This window comes from Salvelinus sp. IW2-2015, linkage group LG33 (genome assembly GCF_002910315.2).
Source record: "Salvelinus sp. IW2-2015 linkage group LG33, ASM291031v2, whole genome shotgun sequence".
Lineage (NCBI taxonomy): Eukaryota > Metazoa > Chordata > Actinopteri > Salmoniformes > Salmonidae > Salvelinus > Salvelinus sp. IW2-2015.
The window spans coordinates 6,877,225-6,897,274 of NC_036872.1; positions in this window are offsets into that span (position 1 = coordinate 6,877,225).

The window sequence follows — 20,050 nt, forward strand, 5'->3', positions numbered from 1 at the left end:
TTGAGCTTGTTATGTTGACTCTTCAGGGCTTGTTGCCCTGTGGAGTGCATGTTTGGCCAGTTGAACTATCTCCTGTGGGATCAGAGAGAGGTCATTCAGAGGTTGAGCTGATCAATTACCTTGAAAGAGTTGAACTATACAATAAAGCAATAATAATAATCAGACATGTGTAGTAGACCTACATCTGAACCCCTAAAAAACAAACATTTGTTTTGTATTTACCTGCAAATCAGTCTTAGCCTACATTAATTGCATTTTAGGCACAATCAATGACTTATCTTATTTAATTCAAAGGGCCTCTCAATCTGCTTCAAGACATCTGGTATCTTCTCAGAAACTAACTCAGGTATGACATCACCTGGGAAAACAGTCACACACAGAGTAGCTTCTACCCATTAGGGCTTCTACCCATGTCACGACTCCCGCCGTCCGTCGCCGGTCTTCTAGCCACCTTTCATTTTCCATTTGTTTTGTCTTGTTTTTTCCGCACACCTGTTTTACATCCCCTCATCACTCTACGTGTATATTATCCTCTGTTCCCTCCATGTCTGTGTGTGTAATTGTGTGTGTGTGACGCTTCATGCTGGTTTTTCACCGGGTCTTGTTTGGAACCCGTGGTATTGTATGCTGTACATTATTTGTGTGACGAGTGCGCTATTCGCTTTTGCCTTTGGCGGGAGTGTCGTTACTGTAACGATTCTCATTGGTGGAAGGAGAGGAGGACCAAAATGCAGCGTTGTAATTGTTCGTCATATTTTAATTTCAAACTGAACACTACACAAAATAACAACGATAAGAAAAACTAAACAGTTCTGTAAGGTGAACAGACACTAGACAGAAAATAAACACCCACAACCCATAGTGGGAAAACAGGCTACCTAAATACGATTCTCAATCAGAGACAACGATCGACAGCTGCCTCTGATTGAGAACCATATCAGGCCAGACATAAAAATACAACAACATAGAAAACAGAACATAGACTACCCACCCAAACTCACGCCCTGACCAACCTAACACAAAGACATAAAAATAAACTAAGGTCAGAACGTGACAGTACCCCCCCCACCCAAAGGTGCGGACTCCGAACGCAAAACCTGAACCTATAGGGGAGGGTCTGGGTGGGCATCTGTCCGCGGTAGCGGCTCTGGCGCGGGACGTTGACCCCACTCCACCATAGTCTTTGCCCGCTTAAGTGGCGCCTTTGGAGCGGCGACCCTCGCCGCCGACCTCGGACTGGGAACCCTTGCAGCGGGCCCCGAATAGATGGGAGACTCCGGCAGTGCCGGACAGGCGGGAGACTCCGGCAGCGCCGTAGTGAAGGGCGACTCCGGCAGCACCATAGTGAAAGGCGACTCCGGCAGCGCCGGAGTGAAGGACGGCTCCGGCAGCTCCTGACTGACGGGCGGCTCCGGCAAGTCCGACTGACAGGGGCGCTCCGGCAAGCTCAGGACAGACGGGCGGCTCGGCAGTCAGGACAGACGGGCGCCCTTCCGGCATTCAGGCAGACGGGCGGCTCCGGCAGCTCAGGACAGACGGGCGGCTCCGGCAGCTCAGGACAGACGGGCGGCTCCGGCAGCTCAGGACAGACGGGCGGCTCTGGCAGCTCAGGACAGACGGGCGGCTCTGGCCTGGAGAGAGAACCTGGAGGGAGGAGACGGAGAGACAGCCTGGTGCGTGGGGCTGCCACAGGACCCACCAGGCTGGGGAGACCTACAGGAGGCCTGGTGCTTAGAGGAGGCACCGGATGGACCAGGCTGTGGGGGAGCACTGGAGCTCTGGTGCGCAGCCTTGGCACCACTCCTCCAGGCTGGATGTCCACTTTAGCCCGGACCCTCCAGAGTGCAGGCACAAGTTGAACCGGGCTGTGGGTGAGCACTGGAGATCTGGTGCATACCACTCGCACCTCTCCCTTAAGCTCAATGCACACATTCGTCCGGCACGAGCGGAGCGCAGGCATAGGACGCACTGCACCCTCCCAGCGCCCCGGAGACACAGCACGCAGAGCTGGATACCCTGGGCCGAAACGGCGTACCAGAGACCAGACATGCTGAGCCGGCACAACACGCCCTGGCTGGATGCCCACACTCGCATGGCACTGTCGGTTCCCATCTCCCAAGCACCACCGCTCCGGTGCCTATGGAGCTGGGAGGTGCTGCGCTCAGGGAGGCCGGAGGGGCTTTCATGTGTACCATCTGTGGCCGCAGAGGTCACACTGCTGGTTGGTCCCTCTGGGGGTCGAGGCAGCAGGCAGGGCACTCTGGCGTCACCCCAGGTGAGCCTGCACCACTCTCATCCAGAGCCCTCTGTTGTTCACCTGTTTGTGCATGTAAAATTTCCTGAGTTTTCCCCGCATTCCCAGCATAAGGCGCTCATCGATTCAGGCGTGGCTGGGAATTTTATTGACAGAGCATTTGCCCATAGTTTAGGGATCCTTATTGTTCCAGTGGTTAGGCCATTCCCAGGTCACACATTGGACAGTCGACCATTAGGGTTCGGGTTGCTTAGGGAGGCCACCACTCCCCTGGGCATGGTGACGCAGGGGGGTCACAAGGAGAGAATCAGTCTCTTCCTCATTGACTCTCCTGCGTTTCCCGTGGTACTTGGCCTTCCCTGGTTAGCTCGTCATGACCCCAACATTTCATGGCAACAGAGGGCTCTCACGGGGTGGTCGCGGGAGTGCTCGGGGAGGTGTTTAGGGGTTTCCGTTGGTGCTACTACGGTGTAAAGTCCAGACCAGGTCTCCACCGTGCGCATCCCCCCTGAATATGCTGATTTGGCTCTTGCCTTCTCCAAAAAGAAGGCGACTCAATTACCACCCGATCGACGGGGGGATTGTGCGATAAATCTCCTGGTAGACGCCACACTTCCCAGGAGTCACGTGTATCCCCTGTCACAGGCGGAGACGGCGGCTATGGAAACATATGTCTCCGAATCCCTGCGTCAGGGATACATTCGTTATGTATCTTATTTTTTGTGAAGAAGAAGGAGGGAGGTCTGCGCCCGTGTACTGACTATCGAGGTCTAAACCAGATCACTGTGAGGTACAGTTACCCGCTACCTCTCATCGCCACAGCGATTGAGTCAATGCACGGGGTGCGCTTCTTTACCAAACTAGATCTCAGGAGCGCTTACAACCTGGAGCGTATCCGGGAGGGAGACGAGTGGAAGACGGCTTTCAGTACCACCTCAGGGCACTATGAGTACCTCGTCATGCCGTACAGGCTGATGAATGCTCCATCTTCCAGACCTTTGTTGATGAGATTTTCCGGGACCTGCACGGTGTAGTGGTGTATATCGACGACATTCTGATATACTCCGCTACATGCGCCGAGCATGTGTCCCTGGTGCGCAGGGTGCTTGGTCGACTGTTGGAGCATGACCTGTACGTCAAGGCTGAGAAATGTCTGTTCTTCCAACAGTCCGTCTCCTTTCTAGGGTACCGCATTTCCACTTCAGGGGTGGAGATGGAGAGTGACCGCATTTCAGCCGTGCGTAATTGGCAAGACTCCCACCACGGTAAAGGAATTGCAGCCGTTTCTAGGGTTTGTAACTACTACCAGAGGTTTATCCGGGGTTTTGGTCAGGTAGCGGACTCCCATTACCTCACTGCTGAATGGGGGACCGGTGTGACTGCAGTGGTCGGCTGAGGTGGACAGGGCTTTTGGTCACCTGAAGGCTCTGTTTACCTCGGCTCCCGTGCTGGCTCATCCGGATCCCTCTTTGGCGTTCATAGTGGAGGTGGACGCGTCCGAGGCTGGGATAGGAGCCGTGCTCTCTCAGCGCTCGGGAACGCCACCAAAGCTCCGCCCCTGTGCTTTCTTTGTGAAGAAGCTCAGCCTGGCGGAGCGAAACTATGATGTGGGGGACCGGGAGCTGTTGGCTGTTGTCAAGGCTCTGAAGGCGTGGAGACATTGGCTTGAAGGGGCTAAACACCCTTTCCTCATCTGGACTGACCACCGCAATCTGGAGTACATCCGGGCAGCGAGGAGACTGAACCCTCGCCTGGCAACATGGGCCATGTTTTTCACCCGTTTTGTTTTCACCCTTTCTTACAGACCAGCTTCCCAAAACATGAAGGCAGACGCACTGTCCCGGATGTATGACACAGAGGAGCGGTCCATGGATCACACTCCCATACTCCTGGCCTCTTGCCTGGTGGCACCGGTGGTGTGGGAGCTGGACGCGGACATCGAGAGGGCGTTACGCACAGAGCCCACTCCCCCCCAGTGTCCAGCTTGGCACCTGTACGTTCCGTCTGCTGTCCCATGACCATTTGATCTTTTGGGCCCACACGTCACCCTCCTCTGGTCATCCTGGCATCGGTCGGACGGTGCATTGCCTTTGTGGGAAGTACTGGTGGTCCACCTTGGCCAAGGACGTGAGGGTTTATGTTTCCTCCTGCTCGGTGTGTGCCCAATGCAACCCGTTCCACAACGGCCGTGGCCGTACCTGTCGGTGGACTTCTTGATGGATCTTCCTCCCTCACTGGGCAACACCACGATCCTGGTCGATGTGGATCGGTTTTCTAAGTCCTGCCGTCTCCTCCCTTTGCCCATTCTCCCTACGGCCCTACAGACTGCGGAGGCCCTGTTCACTCACGTCTTCCGGCACTACGGAGTGCCTGAGGACATAGTCTCTGATTGGGGTCCCCAGTTCACGTCCAGGGTCTGGAGAGCGTCCATGGAACATCTGGGGGTCTCGGTCAGCCTCACCTCAGGTTTTCACCCCGAGAGTAACGGGCAGGTGTAGAGAGTAAACCAGGATGTGGGTAGGTTTCTGCAGTCATATTGCCAGGATTGGCCGGGGGAGTGGGCGGCGTTCATCCCCTGGGCAGAGATGGCCCAAAACTCACTCTGCCACTCCTCCACTAACCTCTCTCCCTTCCAGTGCGTACTGGGGTATCAGCCGGTTCTGGCACCTTGGCATCAGAGCCAGATCGAAGCTCCTGCTGTGGACAGATGGTTTAAGCGCTTGGAGGAGACCTGGGATGCCGCCCATGTGCACCTGCAACGGGCCGTGAGGCGGCAGAAGGCGAGCGCCGACCGCCACCGCAGTGAGGCCGGGTCTGGCTCTCGACCCGAAACCTGCCCTTCCGCCTGCCCTGCCGGAAGCTGGGTCCGCGGTTTGTGGGGCCATTCAAAGTCCTGAGGAGACTGAACGAGGTATGCTACCTGTTACAGCTTCCCCCAGATTACCGTATTAATCCCTCGTTCCATGTGTCTCTCCTCAAGCCGGTGGTGGCTCGTCCACTCCAGGAGTCTGAGGTGTGGGAGGTTCCTCAGCCCCCTCTGGACATCGAGGGGGCCCCGGCGTATGCTGTTCGAGCCATCCTGGACTCGAGGCGTCGGGCGAGGGGCCTTCAGTACCTCGTGGAGTGGGAGGGGTACGGTCCAGAGGAGAGATGCTGGGTGCCGGTGGAGGACGTCTTGGACCCTTCATTGCTGCGGGAGTTCCACCATCTCCATACGGATCGCCCTGCGCCTCTTCCTCCGGGTCGTCCCCGAGGTCGGTGTCGGCAAACTGCTGAAGCCGCGTGCCAAGGGGGGGGGGGTACTGTCACGACTCCTTGTTTGGGCGGCGTTCGGCGGTCGACGTCACCGGCCTTCTAGCCATCGCCGTTCCACTTTTCATTTTCCATTTGTTTTGTCTTTATCTTACACACCTGGTTTCAATCCCACAATTACTAGTTCATTATTTAATCCTCTGTTCCCCCATGTTTGTTTGTGAGTAATTGTTTATTGTATTGCCGTCCGTATTTGTGGCCTTGTATTTATACGACGTATTTATACGACGTGTATTGTCCTGCGCCTGACTCATCTCACCAGCTACACACAGACGCTTTACAGTGTGCCTGTTCACTCATCTCTGCTCTCCTGCACCTAACTTCAGTTAACCAGTTGCGCACACTGTTGACAACCCAAGGTGCTCAGAATGACAGAAATCACATTTTGATTATGGTAATGAATGTTAATTAACAGAACATGCAACTCCTGTAATGGAGCAGGCAATAAAACATACTTTTCAAACATTTGCCAAAATGCAATTAGCAGGAAAACACCTTTCTAAACAGCTCACGTGATGCCATTGGCATATGACAGAGATGAAAATCTCAGTTACAAGCTTAGAAAGAGGGTGAATCTAAAGATGCAACAACTAGGATATGTTTCTAATATGACTAGGATTGTGCCTTTGGCCTCTGGACAATGAAATAAAGTTGATATGAAAACAAATAGAACAGGAGAGAAATGGCATATGAGTAATTTTATTTAACTAGGCAAGTCAGTTAAGAACAAATTCTTGTTTACAATGACGAGTATTTGTGTGCCGAGCATTTCATCAAATGATGTTCTTAAGGTGGAGTAACTCTGCCAGATCACGGTCGAACCAGGGGCTGAACCTGTTTTTAATTCTCATTTTCTTTATGGGGGTGTGTGTCACATCTGCGCCCACTACGCCCTCTGGTGTTCATCCGGTGGCGTACTAACCTTCAGTTCTCCCCCCGTATACACTCTCTCTCTCTCTTGGAGTGATTGTGTGGTTGGAGACAGGTGTGCTGGAGTCAGAGCAGATCCCTACCAGCTGCAAATCATCCCATAAATCAAGATCTCTACATATATTCATCCCTGCCACCTCCACACTGACAGACTGTAATCTCTGCTCATTACCGCTCTGTATCTGGCTCCTGTCTCCTGTTCCACATCTCACCACCAACCACCTTGCTCTGGATATCACTCACCACCTTTACCTTGGATTCCCCTCAGGCCCTGTTCCTCTGCTCTACTCAGCCAACTCCAACCTCAGTCTACACTCCTGGTTTTTGCAACTCATCTGAGCTACCCCGGTTCTGCACTCCCTATTTCTCTGTGATCAATAAACCTTTTTGTGCATTCATCCCAGCTTCCTCTTCTGAGTCCGCTCTTGGGTCCCCCCCCCCCCCTTCGCTCATCGTAACAGTACGATCTGTCCAACAATGAACCCAGCAGACTCTCCAACTCTTCACCAAATTCTTGTTGGTCAAGGCACCCTTCTTGACCAACATGACCAAGCCCTGAAAACCCTGCTGGAGAACATCAAGGAGTTTTCACGGAGCCTGTCTGACCTACAGGTCCGAACCACCGTCCAGAACTCACAACCTGTCGCCAGCTCCTCTTCTCCACTCCGGGAGCCTTTTGTTCTGACTCCTGAGCACTATGATGGCAATCTTGGGCTTTGCAGAGCCTTTCTTGTACAATGTTCACTAGTGTTTGAGCAACAGCCCTACTCTTATGCTAGTGAACGAGACAACATTTATTTTTTGATTGGCTGCCTTCGGGGAGCAGCACTCTCCTGGGCCACTGTGGTTTGGGAGAGACAGTCATCCATCTGCTTCTCCTACAGTGGATTCACAGATGAGATGAGGAATGTCTTCGACCACTCGGTCTGTGGAAAGGATGCTGCTAAACAACTTCTGTCCCTTCGTCAAGGATCTCAGAGTGTGGCTGAGATGGCATGTGAGTTCCGCACCCTCGCTGCAGAGAACGGCTGGAATGACGAGGCTCTTCAGGGAGCATTCCGGAACGCACTCACTGAGACCCTCAAGGACGAGTTGGTGTCCAGACAGGAGCCTGATGGACTTGACGAACTAATTTCTCTCACTATCCGCATTGACAACCGTCTCCGTGAGCGTTGGAGGGAGAGGGGAGGTAGGGTTGCATGTCCCATAACGTCTGTTTCTGTGCCTTGCTCAATTTCTACGACTAGTTCCAATCCTGAACCCATGCAGATCGGCCGGACTCGTCTATCTCCAGAGGAGAGGCAGAGGCGTATCAGTACTAGGAGCTGTCTGTATTGTGGCCAGGTTGGTCACCTGGTCTCCACTTGTACCCTGTTTCCAGCAGAAGAGTGGGCTAGGCAGTTGTGGGGGAAATACTGTTGAGCCAAATGCCTGCCCATCATTTCCCAGACCCCTGCTTGAGGCTAACCTTGTGTGGCAGAGCCAGGATTTTTCTCTGCCTGCTCTCATCGATTCAGGTGCCGATGAGAGTTTTCTGGACTGAGGGGTTGTTAAGCAGTTGGTCCTGGACATGGTTTTGCTTGATTCACCTCTGGGAGCCAACACTCTCAATGGAAAGCTACTCTTCCATGTTTTGGAGAGAACTGTTACTGTTATCCTGCGTCTCTCTGGTAATCACCAGGAAAAGATCAGTTTCCACATCATCGACTGTTCTCACTCACCTCTGGTTCTGGGCCATCCATGGTTAAAACCTCACTAGGGTAGGGGGCAGCATTCGGAATTTTGGATGAAAAGTGTGCCCAAAGTAAACTGCCTGCTACTCAGGTCCAGAAGCTAGGATATGCATATAATTGGTAGATTTGGATAGAAAACACTCTAAAGTTTCCAAAACTGTTAAAATGATGTCTGTGAGTATAACAGAACTGATATGGCAGGGGAAAACCTGAGGAAAATCCATCCAGGAAGTGCTATTATTTTGAAATGTCTCTTTTCCATTGAAAGCCTATCCACCATACAAAGACTTATGACGCAGTTCACGATCTCTATGGCTTCCACAACATGTGGCCAGTCTTTAGGCATTGTTTCAGGCTTTTACTCTGAAAAATTAGGGAGAAACAGCACTTTCAATGAGTGGACAGTGGAAATTTCCAGACATGAGTCCAGCGCGTGACCGGGAGTGCACCTTTCTTGTTTCTCCTTTTCTATTGACGAAGCTTTTGTCCGGTTGAAATATGATCGATTATTTATGACAAAAACAACATGAGGATTGATTATAAACATCGTTTGACATGTTTCTACTAACTTTTATGGTACTTTTTAGATTTTTCGTCTGTCTGTTGTGACCGCGCTTTGTTCCAATGTATTACTGAACAAAACGCACCAACAAAACTGAGGTTTTTGAATATAAAGAGGGACTTTATCGAACAAAACTAACATTTATGTTGTAACATGGAGTCTTCGGAGTGCAACCATATGAAGATCATCAAAGGTAAGTGAAACATTTTAACGCAATTTCTGACTTTTGTTACTCGTATACTTGGCTGGTTACTGTTTGTAATGATTTGTCTGCTGGGCGCTGTTCTCAGATAATCGCATGGTTTACTTTCACCGTAAAGCCTTTTTGAAATCTGACACTGTGGTTGGATTAACAAGAAGTTCATCTTTAAACCGATGTACAACACTTGTATGTTTCATTAATTTTTATAATGAGTATTTCTGTTTTTGAATTTGGCGCTCTGCAATTTCACTGGATGTTGATCAGGTGGGACAGTAGCGTCCCACACCCCCTAGAGAGGTTAAAGCTACACAACCCACAGATTGACTGGTCTACCGGAAGAGTCACTACTTGGCGTACATTTTGCCATTCGAATTGTCTACATTCTGCCCTTCATCCTGCCTTGTCTGCACCCCAGTCCATTCCAGAACCCCCAGAGCTGTCTTCTGTTCCTCCAGAATATCACGGTCTAGCTCCTGTATTCAGCAAGCACCACACCCCATCTCTGCCGCCTCATCGGCCTTACGACTGTGCTATCGAGCTTCAGCCTGGAGCTCCTCTCCCTAGTAGCAGGTTGTATAACCTCTCTCGCCCCCGAGCAAGAAGCCATGGAGAAATACATCCAGGACTCCCTGGCTGTCAGACATGTCAGGCCTTCTTCCTCTCCGGTGGGAGCTGGATTTTTCTTTGTCAAGAAGAAGGACGGGTCACTGAGGCCATGCATAGACTTCCATGGGTTGAATAGTATCACCGTCAGGAATAAGTATCCCTTGCCACTTATCAGTTCTGCTTTTGCCTCCCTCCATGGTGCCACAGTATTTACTAAATTGCACCTCCGGAATGCCTACCACCTTGTCCGCATCAGAGAGGGAGACGAGTGGAAAACGGCGTTCAACACATCACTTGGACATTTTCAGTACCTCGTTATGCCTTTTGGCCTCACTAACGCCCCTGGCTGTTTTTCAGGGCCTGGTGAAGGATGTCCTGAGGGATGTCATTGGGCGTTTTGTTTTTGTCTATGTGGATGACATTCTTATTTTTTCGAAGGACATTGAGGCTCACAAGCAACACATTCTCCAAAGGCTATTCGAGAATAAGCTATTTGTCAAGGCTGAGAAATGTGAGTTTCATGTTTCCTCTGTGTCCTTCTTAGGTTACATTATTGCTCAAGGACAGCTACGAATGGACCCTGCCAAGGTTAGGGCAGTCACAGAGTGGCTTGTGCCCGCGAATCTGAAGTAGTTACAGCGTTTTCTGGGGTTTGCCAATTTTTATAGACGATTCATCCGTGACTACAGTCGTTTGGCAGTTCCTCTCACCTCAACCTCCACTCCATTCCACTGGTCCCCAGAGGCAGAGGCAGCATTCCGGGAACTCAAGCACCGCTTCACTTCTGCTCCAATCCTTACCCAGCCAGACCCAGAACTCCAGTTTGTCCTTGAGGTGGACGCTTCCGACACCGGGGTAGGTGCAGTCTCAACGTTCTCCCGCGGCTCAGAAGCTCCATCCTTGTGCCTTCTTGTCCCGCAAGCTCTCACCTGCAGAGAGAAATTTTGACGTTGGCAACCGGGAACTCTTGGCTGTTAAGCTGGCTCTTGAGGAGTGGCATTACTTGGTTAGAGGGTTCAGTACTTCCCTTCATTGTGTGGACGAATCATTAAAATCTAGCCTACATCCAGACCGCCAAACGTCTCAACTCTCAGCAGGCCAGATGGGCATTGTTTTTTGGAAGATTCAACTTCACACTCACTTATCGCCCCGGATCTAAGAATACCAAGCCTGATGCCCTCTCTCGTCAGTTAACATGCAGAAAAACCTGGCTTTTACAAGACCAGAAATCTGTGAAGCAGAAATCAGAGCACAAGTCAGAATTGGGGCTAGCAACAGTAGATGGACCAGGGTGTGCATGCACGTTTCCAGATATCATCAGGAGTAATACAATCAGAGGACAGGGAGAGGTCTGCAGGGTTGATCTTTTATTACATTTGAATGTGCACCAGTCAACAAGATCATACTGTACAGAAATTTCATCAGGTAACATGAATACCAAAGCTGGCGAGAGGTGGTTAGATGAGAATAGGATGGGAGCCAAGATTCTGTGTAAGCAACAGAGTCAGAATCGCAAGTGTGGGAACAAACATCATCTGTCCCACGGTCGGGTAATCGAGCAAGTTCATAGTCAACAAAGCGTGCAGGAGTCATGGAGCAAATAGCATATAAAGCACAATAAAAAAAATTTAACAGCCATTGTAAGTTCAAGAGTCATTCAACACAACAAAATGACTTGAAACAGTAGCTCTCCAGTAGGCTATAAAAGTCCAGTAGTCTATAAAAGTCTGAGATAAAATAAATAAATAGTAGGCCTATGCTAGTTAATTCTGAGTAAAGCTCACAGAATGAACGTTAAAGTTAATTAGCCTACAAAACATTCAGATCTGTCCAAAGTCTGTAGTGTGTGTGTGTGAATGTGCGTGTGTGCTGGAGGTGAGAGAAAGCACTGGAGAGAGGGGGGAGTGTGGCTGGAGTACCTGTACCAGACAGAGGGAGAAAGGGCAGACGGGGAGCAGATTATAATTAAGCCTGGGCAACCGTACCCCCGTGTGGCTGTTGCCTACCATTGAATGTCTGAATGACATGACATGATACCAATGTCTGTGTGACACCTGCGTGTTAAGGCCTGCGTGTTTATATTAATTAAATCTCAACCATAAATGTTAGAAATGTACAGTTTTTCCTGTGCAAGCCGACATTCCGCAGTACCCACCTTGAGCTATAGTGAAACCTACGTCTTGTGTATTTCCTGTTATCGGTAATTGCCTAGAGAATATTATGTCCAATCTATAGGTAATCAGTCTTTCCCTCAACACCGCATGGCATGGTATGTTATCTTATCTCGCTGTATACATATCTAAATATTGTTAGCCAATCACAGACTGTGTTGTTACCAGTTCCCAGTAGCCTACATCAGACAACCAATACGAGTTGTGTCCATGGCTTTCGGTTGAATAGAGGAGTTCATAGGCTTTCCCAGAGGGTCCGTGCTATTCGGGATCCTTGGGATGTCCATTCCTCAATCAAGTATAACTGTAACATGGTTAAGTTTAGTGTTAAGGGTTATAGTTTAGGGTATAGGGTTCAGGGTACCTTGCTATCTCTGGGAGTATGTTAATGAAGGCTTTTCAGCTGGTCAAACTCATTTCTAAATCTTTCTTTCAGTCAAGAAGTGATGAGACAAAGCAACCAATCAGCGACACTGTAGATGTTCTCTCCCTTTACCCACACTGCTCTCCCTCCACAAGCAACCACGTCCTCTTCTCCTGTACAATTAATTTGCCACCACGCTGAAAGGACTGTACATACATACATACATACATACCTCTGTGCCCATCTAACTGCAACATGATCCATCCAAGGCCGAAGCTGGACGCCTAAAATGTGAGGAATGTAAACAGATGCTACAGCTGTGTGTGTGTGTGTGTGTGGTTGTGTGTGGTGTGTGTGTGTGTGTGTGTGTGTGTGTGTGTGTGTGTGTGTGTGTTGTGTGTGTGTGGTGTGTGTGTGTGTGTGTGTGTGTGTGTGTGTGTGTGTGTGTGTGTGTGTGTGTGTGGATGGATGGAGTTCCAAGAAAAGACATGAGAAGATGGCAAAGGAGATAGTGATGAAAGTGAGAGCATACCGTTTTTGAAATAAAGACCCCTTGGGATCTAAAATGAGTGTGGGGTGCCCTCTTGTCTCCTTTTTGTCCGTTTGAGGATACTACAGTCACCCCTGGTGGAGGTTCTTGGAACACTGCTATTTAAGTCCGAGCAGATGTTGACGAAAACCTTCAAAGGTGGTTGTGCTATGTTGCGTGTTATCTTGAATACCAGGCAGATGTTTGGGTACAGAATGAAATGGTGTAAACGTAACAAGCTAAACGGTTGAGTACACTCTTTAAGATAGGGGTTACAACATGGTTCGTTGGCTGTCACCAAAGGAGAACACTTTTTTGGTTCCATGTAGAACCCTCTGTGGAATGGAGCCCAAAAGAGTTCTACCTAGACACAGAAGCGGTTCTACCTGGAACCAAAAAGGGTTCTCCTATGGGGACAGCGGAATAATCCTTTTAGTTTGTAGATAGCACCGTTTTATAGCAATAGCAAAATAGCAATAGACAAACACTAAGTCAATCACAACTGTTTCATACTACAGTTTAAGCAATCATTTTTTATACATTGCATTGTTTACCTCAGTAGACAGCTGCGGCTCCCGTCCGTACAGCAGACAATAGGGTGAGTACTCTGGAGGCCTGGACGCTGCTGTTGTGTGCAAAGATATTTACCTTCAGATTGTCCTCCCACCATTCCTGGTACAGGAAACATTTAAAAAAGTTATCCTTTTTATATAAAACTATACTAAATATATTCACATCACCAAATAATTTGTTAAAACACACTGTTTCGCAATGAAGGTCTACAGTAGCCTCAGCAGCACTCTATAGGGTAGCACGCTGTCCATGGTTCTGATTATATGTGTGTGTGTGTGTGGGCGTACCAAAGCCACCCTCCTCTCTTTCATATTGATGAAACGAATCAGTCTGTCATACAGTACACGCTTGTATTTTTTGTTGTCCTAGGCTACCTGGCTAAAATGCTTCATCGCTAGCCTAACTTCCATTCATGGGCAATGTTAGCTAGTTAACATTAGCCTTCTACATCTAGCTACATATTGAACTTCCATCCTCTCAGGCCAGGGGCACAACAATGTATGAATTAATGGTTGGATCAGAATCAGAATAATTATTGGGCAGTACGGAGAATTAAGTAAATCTCTATTTCCATCCATGGCTAATATAGGAAGAACAACTTTTAGCTAGCTGCTAGAAGTGAAGCCAAATCCAAGCTGGTTCCCCTTGACACTTTTTTTTGGTAAGCCAGGACCTTCACAGTTAGCTCAATGCTGACTGGCACATTTTTTATACTTTTTTTGTCAAGGGACGCCAGATGCTCGCTGGCTTCCCTTGCCTTCAATGCTACAGGCGGCAACAATGTCATACTCGTTTGAACCAGACAGCATCAGATAGATTGCCTACACGTAGATAGACAGAGGGGTGCTGTTTCGCTCGCTCAGATGCTTTCTCCTGTGAGATACATTCAGCCTCTTGCGAATTAAAGGGAAATTAAGAAACACAGAGAGACGAAAGATAAATTATTGTATGTTTTTTAATTTTTTTATGGGGAAGCCTGGCTTCCCTTGGCATCCATGAATACACACCACTGAGTAGCATGTAGTAGCAGTAGTAGTAGCAGTAGTAGCAGTAGTAGTAGCAGTAGTAGCTAGCTTAAACCTATTGATGTTACATTGAGCTGGGTGAATGTAATATGATTGACAGTCATCCAATGTTTAGTAGAAATAAGGCCATAAACAAATATATAATCCTCCCTCATCTTAAACAGCACACAACAATACAAACAAATCTAAAAAGTTAAAGAATGGAATTAGAAATATAGAAATATTAGGATGAGCAATGTCGGAGTCCGGAGTATAAATATATAAATAAACAATATGTCACCAGTAGTAAATGTACCGTTAAATTCCATAATTTGGTTATATTATTTTCTGTTAATGCATAGTGTTACTCATTAGGCCTACAGTCATTTACCATTCTCATTCTCGGAATGGAAACGTTGTTTGCAGACTTTACAACCTGCTACACTTGTGAGAAACAAGCTTTGGTTTATTTCATAAACATTATTTAGGAGTTTTGTAAAATGTTTCATTCTCTTGTTTGGAGTGCTTCATGTGAGCAATGAGCATTGGTCTGGTTTCTCTGCCTTGTTAATTCTGAGGGAGCATGCACTCATAGAAGTAGCCTGCCTACCTGGCCTGCTGCGTGCAAATGTATTTCTGTTCCCAGTTGGGGAGGTTTGAGTTCTGATTGTCTTAACTCAGCACGTATACCACTAATAAGCTGAGCTTCTCAGTCATTTTTTTCTTCACTTCACACAGTAAGTCAACAAAGTCATAGTTTTTTTCTTTACATCCATTGCAAATGATAGTCTAATAGTCCCTCACAGTAGGCCTATTTAAAAAATCTTTCCAACAATCTCCCCCTCGATAATCACCAAGCCTCGGTGTCAAAGAGCAGAATATCATGATCTGATGATTCAATATCCAGTGGAAAAGTTATAAAATACCTTTCCCTTGCAGAAAAAAACAGTTGTGTGAACGGAGCTCACTGGGCTGGGAAACTGAGGCCTGGAATAGGCTAGTTGATGCAATGTTGCAAGTTCGCTAGAGACAGCTTTGGGATGGATCCAGTTGTTTGATTTGATACAATGTTACTCTTCACTAGCCAAGACATATAGAAAGGGAGGCAGACAGGCTGAATAGAGAGATGAATGTGATTGAAAGAACTGGAATTTTTATCACTATTTTCTACTGTTTTTATTTGTCTGCTTTGTGTATTTTTACTGTTGGCAATGGAAGTTATATGCCAAAGGCTGCGTTAGCCATCTCTGAGTTCCATCTGCTCATTTAGGCTATTTAGCCACAATGATCAAGGTGTTGGCCTATCAATGTGTCCATGTGGTAGAGGCTGGTGCTCACATATGAATTGAATTTGAACTTTTATACTTTTATCATTTCAATTAAGATTGAATGTTTTATTAGTTAGCTAGGGTTTGAAGTGGGTGTATCTAGCTATCATATTTGTATTTGTTCCTCAATTGATTTAATAAATTACACTGAATAAAAATATAAACGCAACATATAAAGTGTTGGTCCCATGTTTCATGAACTGAAATAAAAGATCCCAGGAATGTTTACTGTTTAAAGAATTGTCTCTTGTTTTATGCTAGTGTTTTTTCTAACCTGATACAAACTTGTCTTTGTGGGACTTAGTCATAAGACTGTGCGTATAGCTAAGGTCCATTTGGGCGCAACAGCAGCATGTGACATCCCGTGGGTTTGCTATCTACAGAAAGTCACATGTATGGAAACTTGCAGAAAGGAGCACATTATAGTATTTGTTGTTGTGAATGCAGTTAGATGGTTGAGCCCTCGGGCTATCAACCTCATGCTATTTTAAATCTGCACAGACAACTAATTGCATTTTACACACTATCTGCTGATTGCCACGTATACAAAAATGTTCGTTGAGCTTTTCAACTATGCACTGTTGAGTGGATAGTTGATTCTCCATTTTTGCACACCTTATAATAAAGTGTTGTTTGAAAGAATCTGTAGTCTCTCTTTCCTATATAATTGCTACCACAACAGGGTGGCTCATGGTGGCTGTACGGTAATGGTATGGGCAGGCATAAGCTACGGACAACAACCACAATTGCATTTTATCGATGGAAATTTGAATGCACAGAGATACCGTGACGAGATCCTGAGACCCATTGTTGTGCCATTCATCCGCCTCCATCACCTCATGTTTCAGCATGATAATGCACAGATCTGTATACAATTCCTGGAAGTTGAAAATGTCCCAGTTCTTCCATGGCCTGCATACTCATCCGACATGTCATCCATTGAGCATGTTTGGGATGCACTGGATTGACGTGTACGACAGCGTGTTCCAGTTCCCCCCAATATCCAGCATCTTCGCTCAGCCATTGAAGAGTGGGACAACATTCCACAGGCCACAGTCAACAGCATGATCAACTCTATGCTAAGGAGATGTGTCGCGCAGCATGAGGCAAATGGTGGCCACACCAGATACTGACTGTTTTTCTGATCCACGCCCCTACTTTTTTTTAAGGTATCTGTGACCAACAGATGCACATCTGTATTCCCGGTCATGTAAAATCCATAGATTAGGGCCGAATGAATTTAACTCAGTAAAATCTTTGAAATTGTTTCATGTTGCATTTAGATTTTTGTCAGTATATATTGGATATACACTGAGTGTACAAAACATTATGGATACCTGGTCTTTCCATGAAATAGACTGACCAGGTGAATCCAGGTAAAAGCTATGATCCTTTATTGATGTCACTTGTTAAATCCACTTCAATCAGTGTAGATGAAAGGGAGGAGACAGGTTAAAGGATTTTTAAGCCTTGAGACATGGATTGTGTACAGTCCATTCAGAAAGTATTCAGAACCTTTGACTTTTTCCACGTTATGTTACGTTATAGCCTTATTGTCACAGCCGATGCTGGAAGAAGCGGACCAAGGTGCAGCGTGGTAAGCGTACATTACTTTTATTTTGGAATGACGCCAACAAAAACAATAAACCATACAAAACCGACCGTGAAGCTTTAGTGCCACAAACAAAGACAACTACCCACAACGAAAGGAGGGAAAAAGGGCTACCTAAGTATGGTTCCCAATCAGAGACAACGATAGACAGCTGTCCCTGATTGAGAACCATACCCGACCAAAACATAGAAACACAAAATCATAGAAAACAAAACATAGAATGCCCCAATGCCCCCATAGAATGCCCCAAATCACACCCTGACCAAACCAAATAGAGACGTAAAAGGCTCTCTAAGGTCAGGGCGTGACACTTATTCTAAAATGGATGAAATTATTTATTTTTCCTCATCAATCTACACACAATACCTCTTAACAACAAAGTGAAAAAAATAATAAAAAATTAAGAACGGAAATACCTTCATTACATAATTATTCAGACCCTTTGCTATGAGATTCCGAAATTGAGCTCAGGTGCATCCTGTTTCTATTGGTCATCCTTAATGGTCAAATTACTACAACGAAACCAATACTAAAGGACACCAATAATAAGAAGAAACTTGCTTGGGCCAAGACACACGAGCAATGGACATTAGACCGGTGGAAATTTGCGCTTTGGTCTGGAGTCCAAATTGGAGATTTTTGGTTCCAACCGCCGTGTCTTTGTGAGCCGCAATGTGGGTGAGCGGATGATCTCCGCATGTGTAGTTCCCACCGTAAAGCATGGAGGAGGTGTTATGGTGTGGGGGTACTTTGCTGGTGACACTGTCTGTGATTTATTTAGAATTCAAGGCACACTTAACCAGCATGGCTACCACAGCATTCTGCAGCGACATGCCATCTGGTTTGGGCTTAGTGGGACTATCATCTGTTTTTCAACAGGACAATGACCCAATGCACCTCCAGCTATTTTACCAAGAAGGAGAGTGATGGTGTGCTGTATCAGATGACTTAGCTAACACAATCCCCCGACCTAAACCAAATTGAGATGGTTTGGGATGTGTCGGACACAGAGTGAAGGAAAAGCAGCCAACAAGTGCTCCGCATATGTGGGAACTCCTTCAAGACTGTTGGAAAAGCATTCCAGGTGAAGCTTGTTGAGAGAATGCCAAGGGTGTGCAAAGCTGTCATCAAGGCAAAGCATGGCTATTTGAAGAATCTCAAATAGAACATTTATTTAGATTTGTTTAACACTTTTTTGGTTACTACATGATTCCACATGTGTTATTTCATAGTTTTGATGTATTCACTATTATTATACAATGTAGAACATAGTAAAAATAAAGAAAAAACCTTGAATGAGTTGGTGTTCTAAAACTTTTGACTGGTATTGTAGCTGATATGGCTGACTTGCTTAAACAAATGTGATTTCTACTGACAATTGAGATGTACAAACTATGGCATAAGGGAATGATTTAAAAAAAATAGATTTATTTAACTTTTACCATTATTTAACTAGGCAAGTCAGTTAAGAACGATTTCTTATTGATGAGCGGATAAGGCAATCCGTATTTTCGATTAAGACATTAATGAGTGAGCTAAGACGGACATGGTCAATATAACTATTTGTTCAGCACTTTTGAAATGTACAGCAACAGAATTCAGAACATGGGCTGTTCTTAAAGTATTCTCCCTGTACACCAAGTCAGAACCGTAGGATTAATAAAGGGGGCACATAAGCAGACAATGAAAGCTCTTACAATATTCGATGATGACATTTCTCTAAAACAGGCTATAGGCTACATGTGCACCACCATGTCAGAACAGTAGGCTAAGTTATGAATGGGAAAGGGACCAAATTACTAACATGAGGCACATGGGCTACTGACAGCTTACTACGCAAGATACACTTAGTATTACTTTCTTAGCTACAGTATACTTATATCCCTGGCATATTACATCATTTATGCAGCAGCATACAATACATTTTTGTACTCACCTTGTTGTGCTTTGCTCACTTGAACAGGAAGGTGGAAACATTTTGTCATCAAACTTTGTCATCAAAGTCTGGCATTCTCTGGATTTATGGTACTTTCAAGACAACAGGAAACTCTGGTCGAATCATGATGTCAGTGATTTTCAGGTTGGAACTCTAGAAAGAGGATGGAGTTCCCAACTTGGAATTCTGAGTTGGATGATCATAAAAAACGTGTTTTCCCAGTCAGAGCAAGTTTTGTTTTCCAAGTTCCAAGTTGTCTTGAATTCACTGGAGTCTGAGATTTCCCAGTTCCCAGTTGTTTTGAATGCGGCTTTGCTGGATTGACAGCATGGCCAATGTATTCAGCCTTTTCTGGCCCATGGTGTTGCATGTGAATGTTTATCCTTTTAAGCTTGGAAAAGAGAACCTTAAACCCAGACTTGGACCACACAACCTCTCCACAGAATAGCAGGCTAGTGATTCCTTTGCAACGCTTGCAGTTAGCCACCGATTCCTTCCAAACCACTCATTGTTGAATTTGCGATTTCCAACTTGTTTTGGAATGTTAATATCCAATGGCCGATGAGCACTGATACGTTTTATCTATAATTTCTCTTCATATGAAAATCGCAAAAAATGTTTTGCCAGTAGATTGTCGACTTGATTCATGATGATGACTGCTTGTCTACCTTGCTAGCAAAGATTTTGAAAGTATGATGTTGACATGATCATGCCTGCTAGAGTTAGCGGCAGGCGGACGAGCAATATCCTTTTGTCAATAGGGGGGCGCCATTTTCACTTTGTAAAAAATCGTTCCCAAATTAAACGGCCTCGTACTCAATTCTTGCTCGTACAATATGCATATTATTATTACTATTGGATAGAAAACACTCTCAAGTTTCTAAAACCGTTTGAATTATATCTGTGAGTAAAACAGAACTCATTTTGCAGCAAA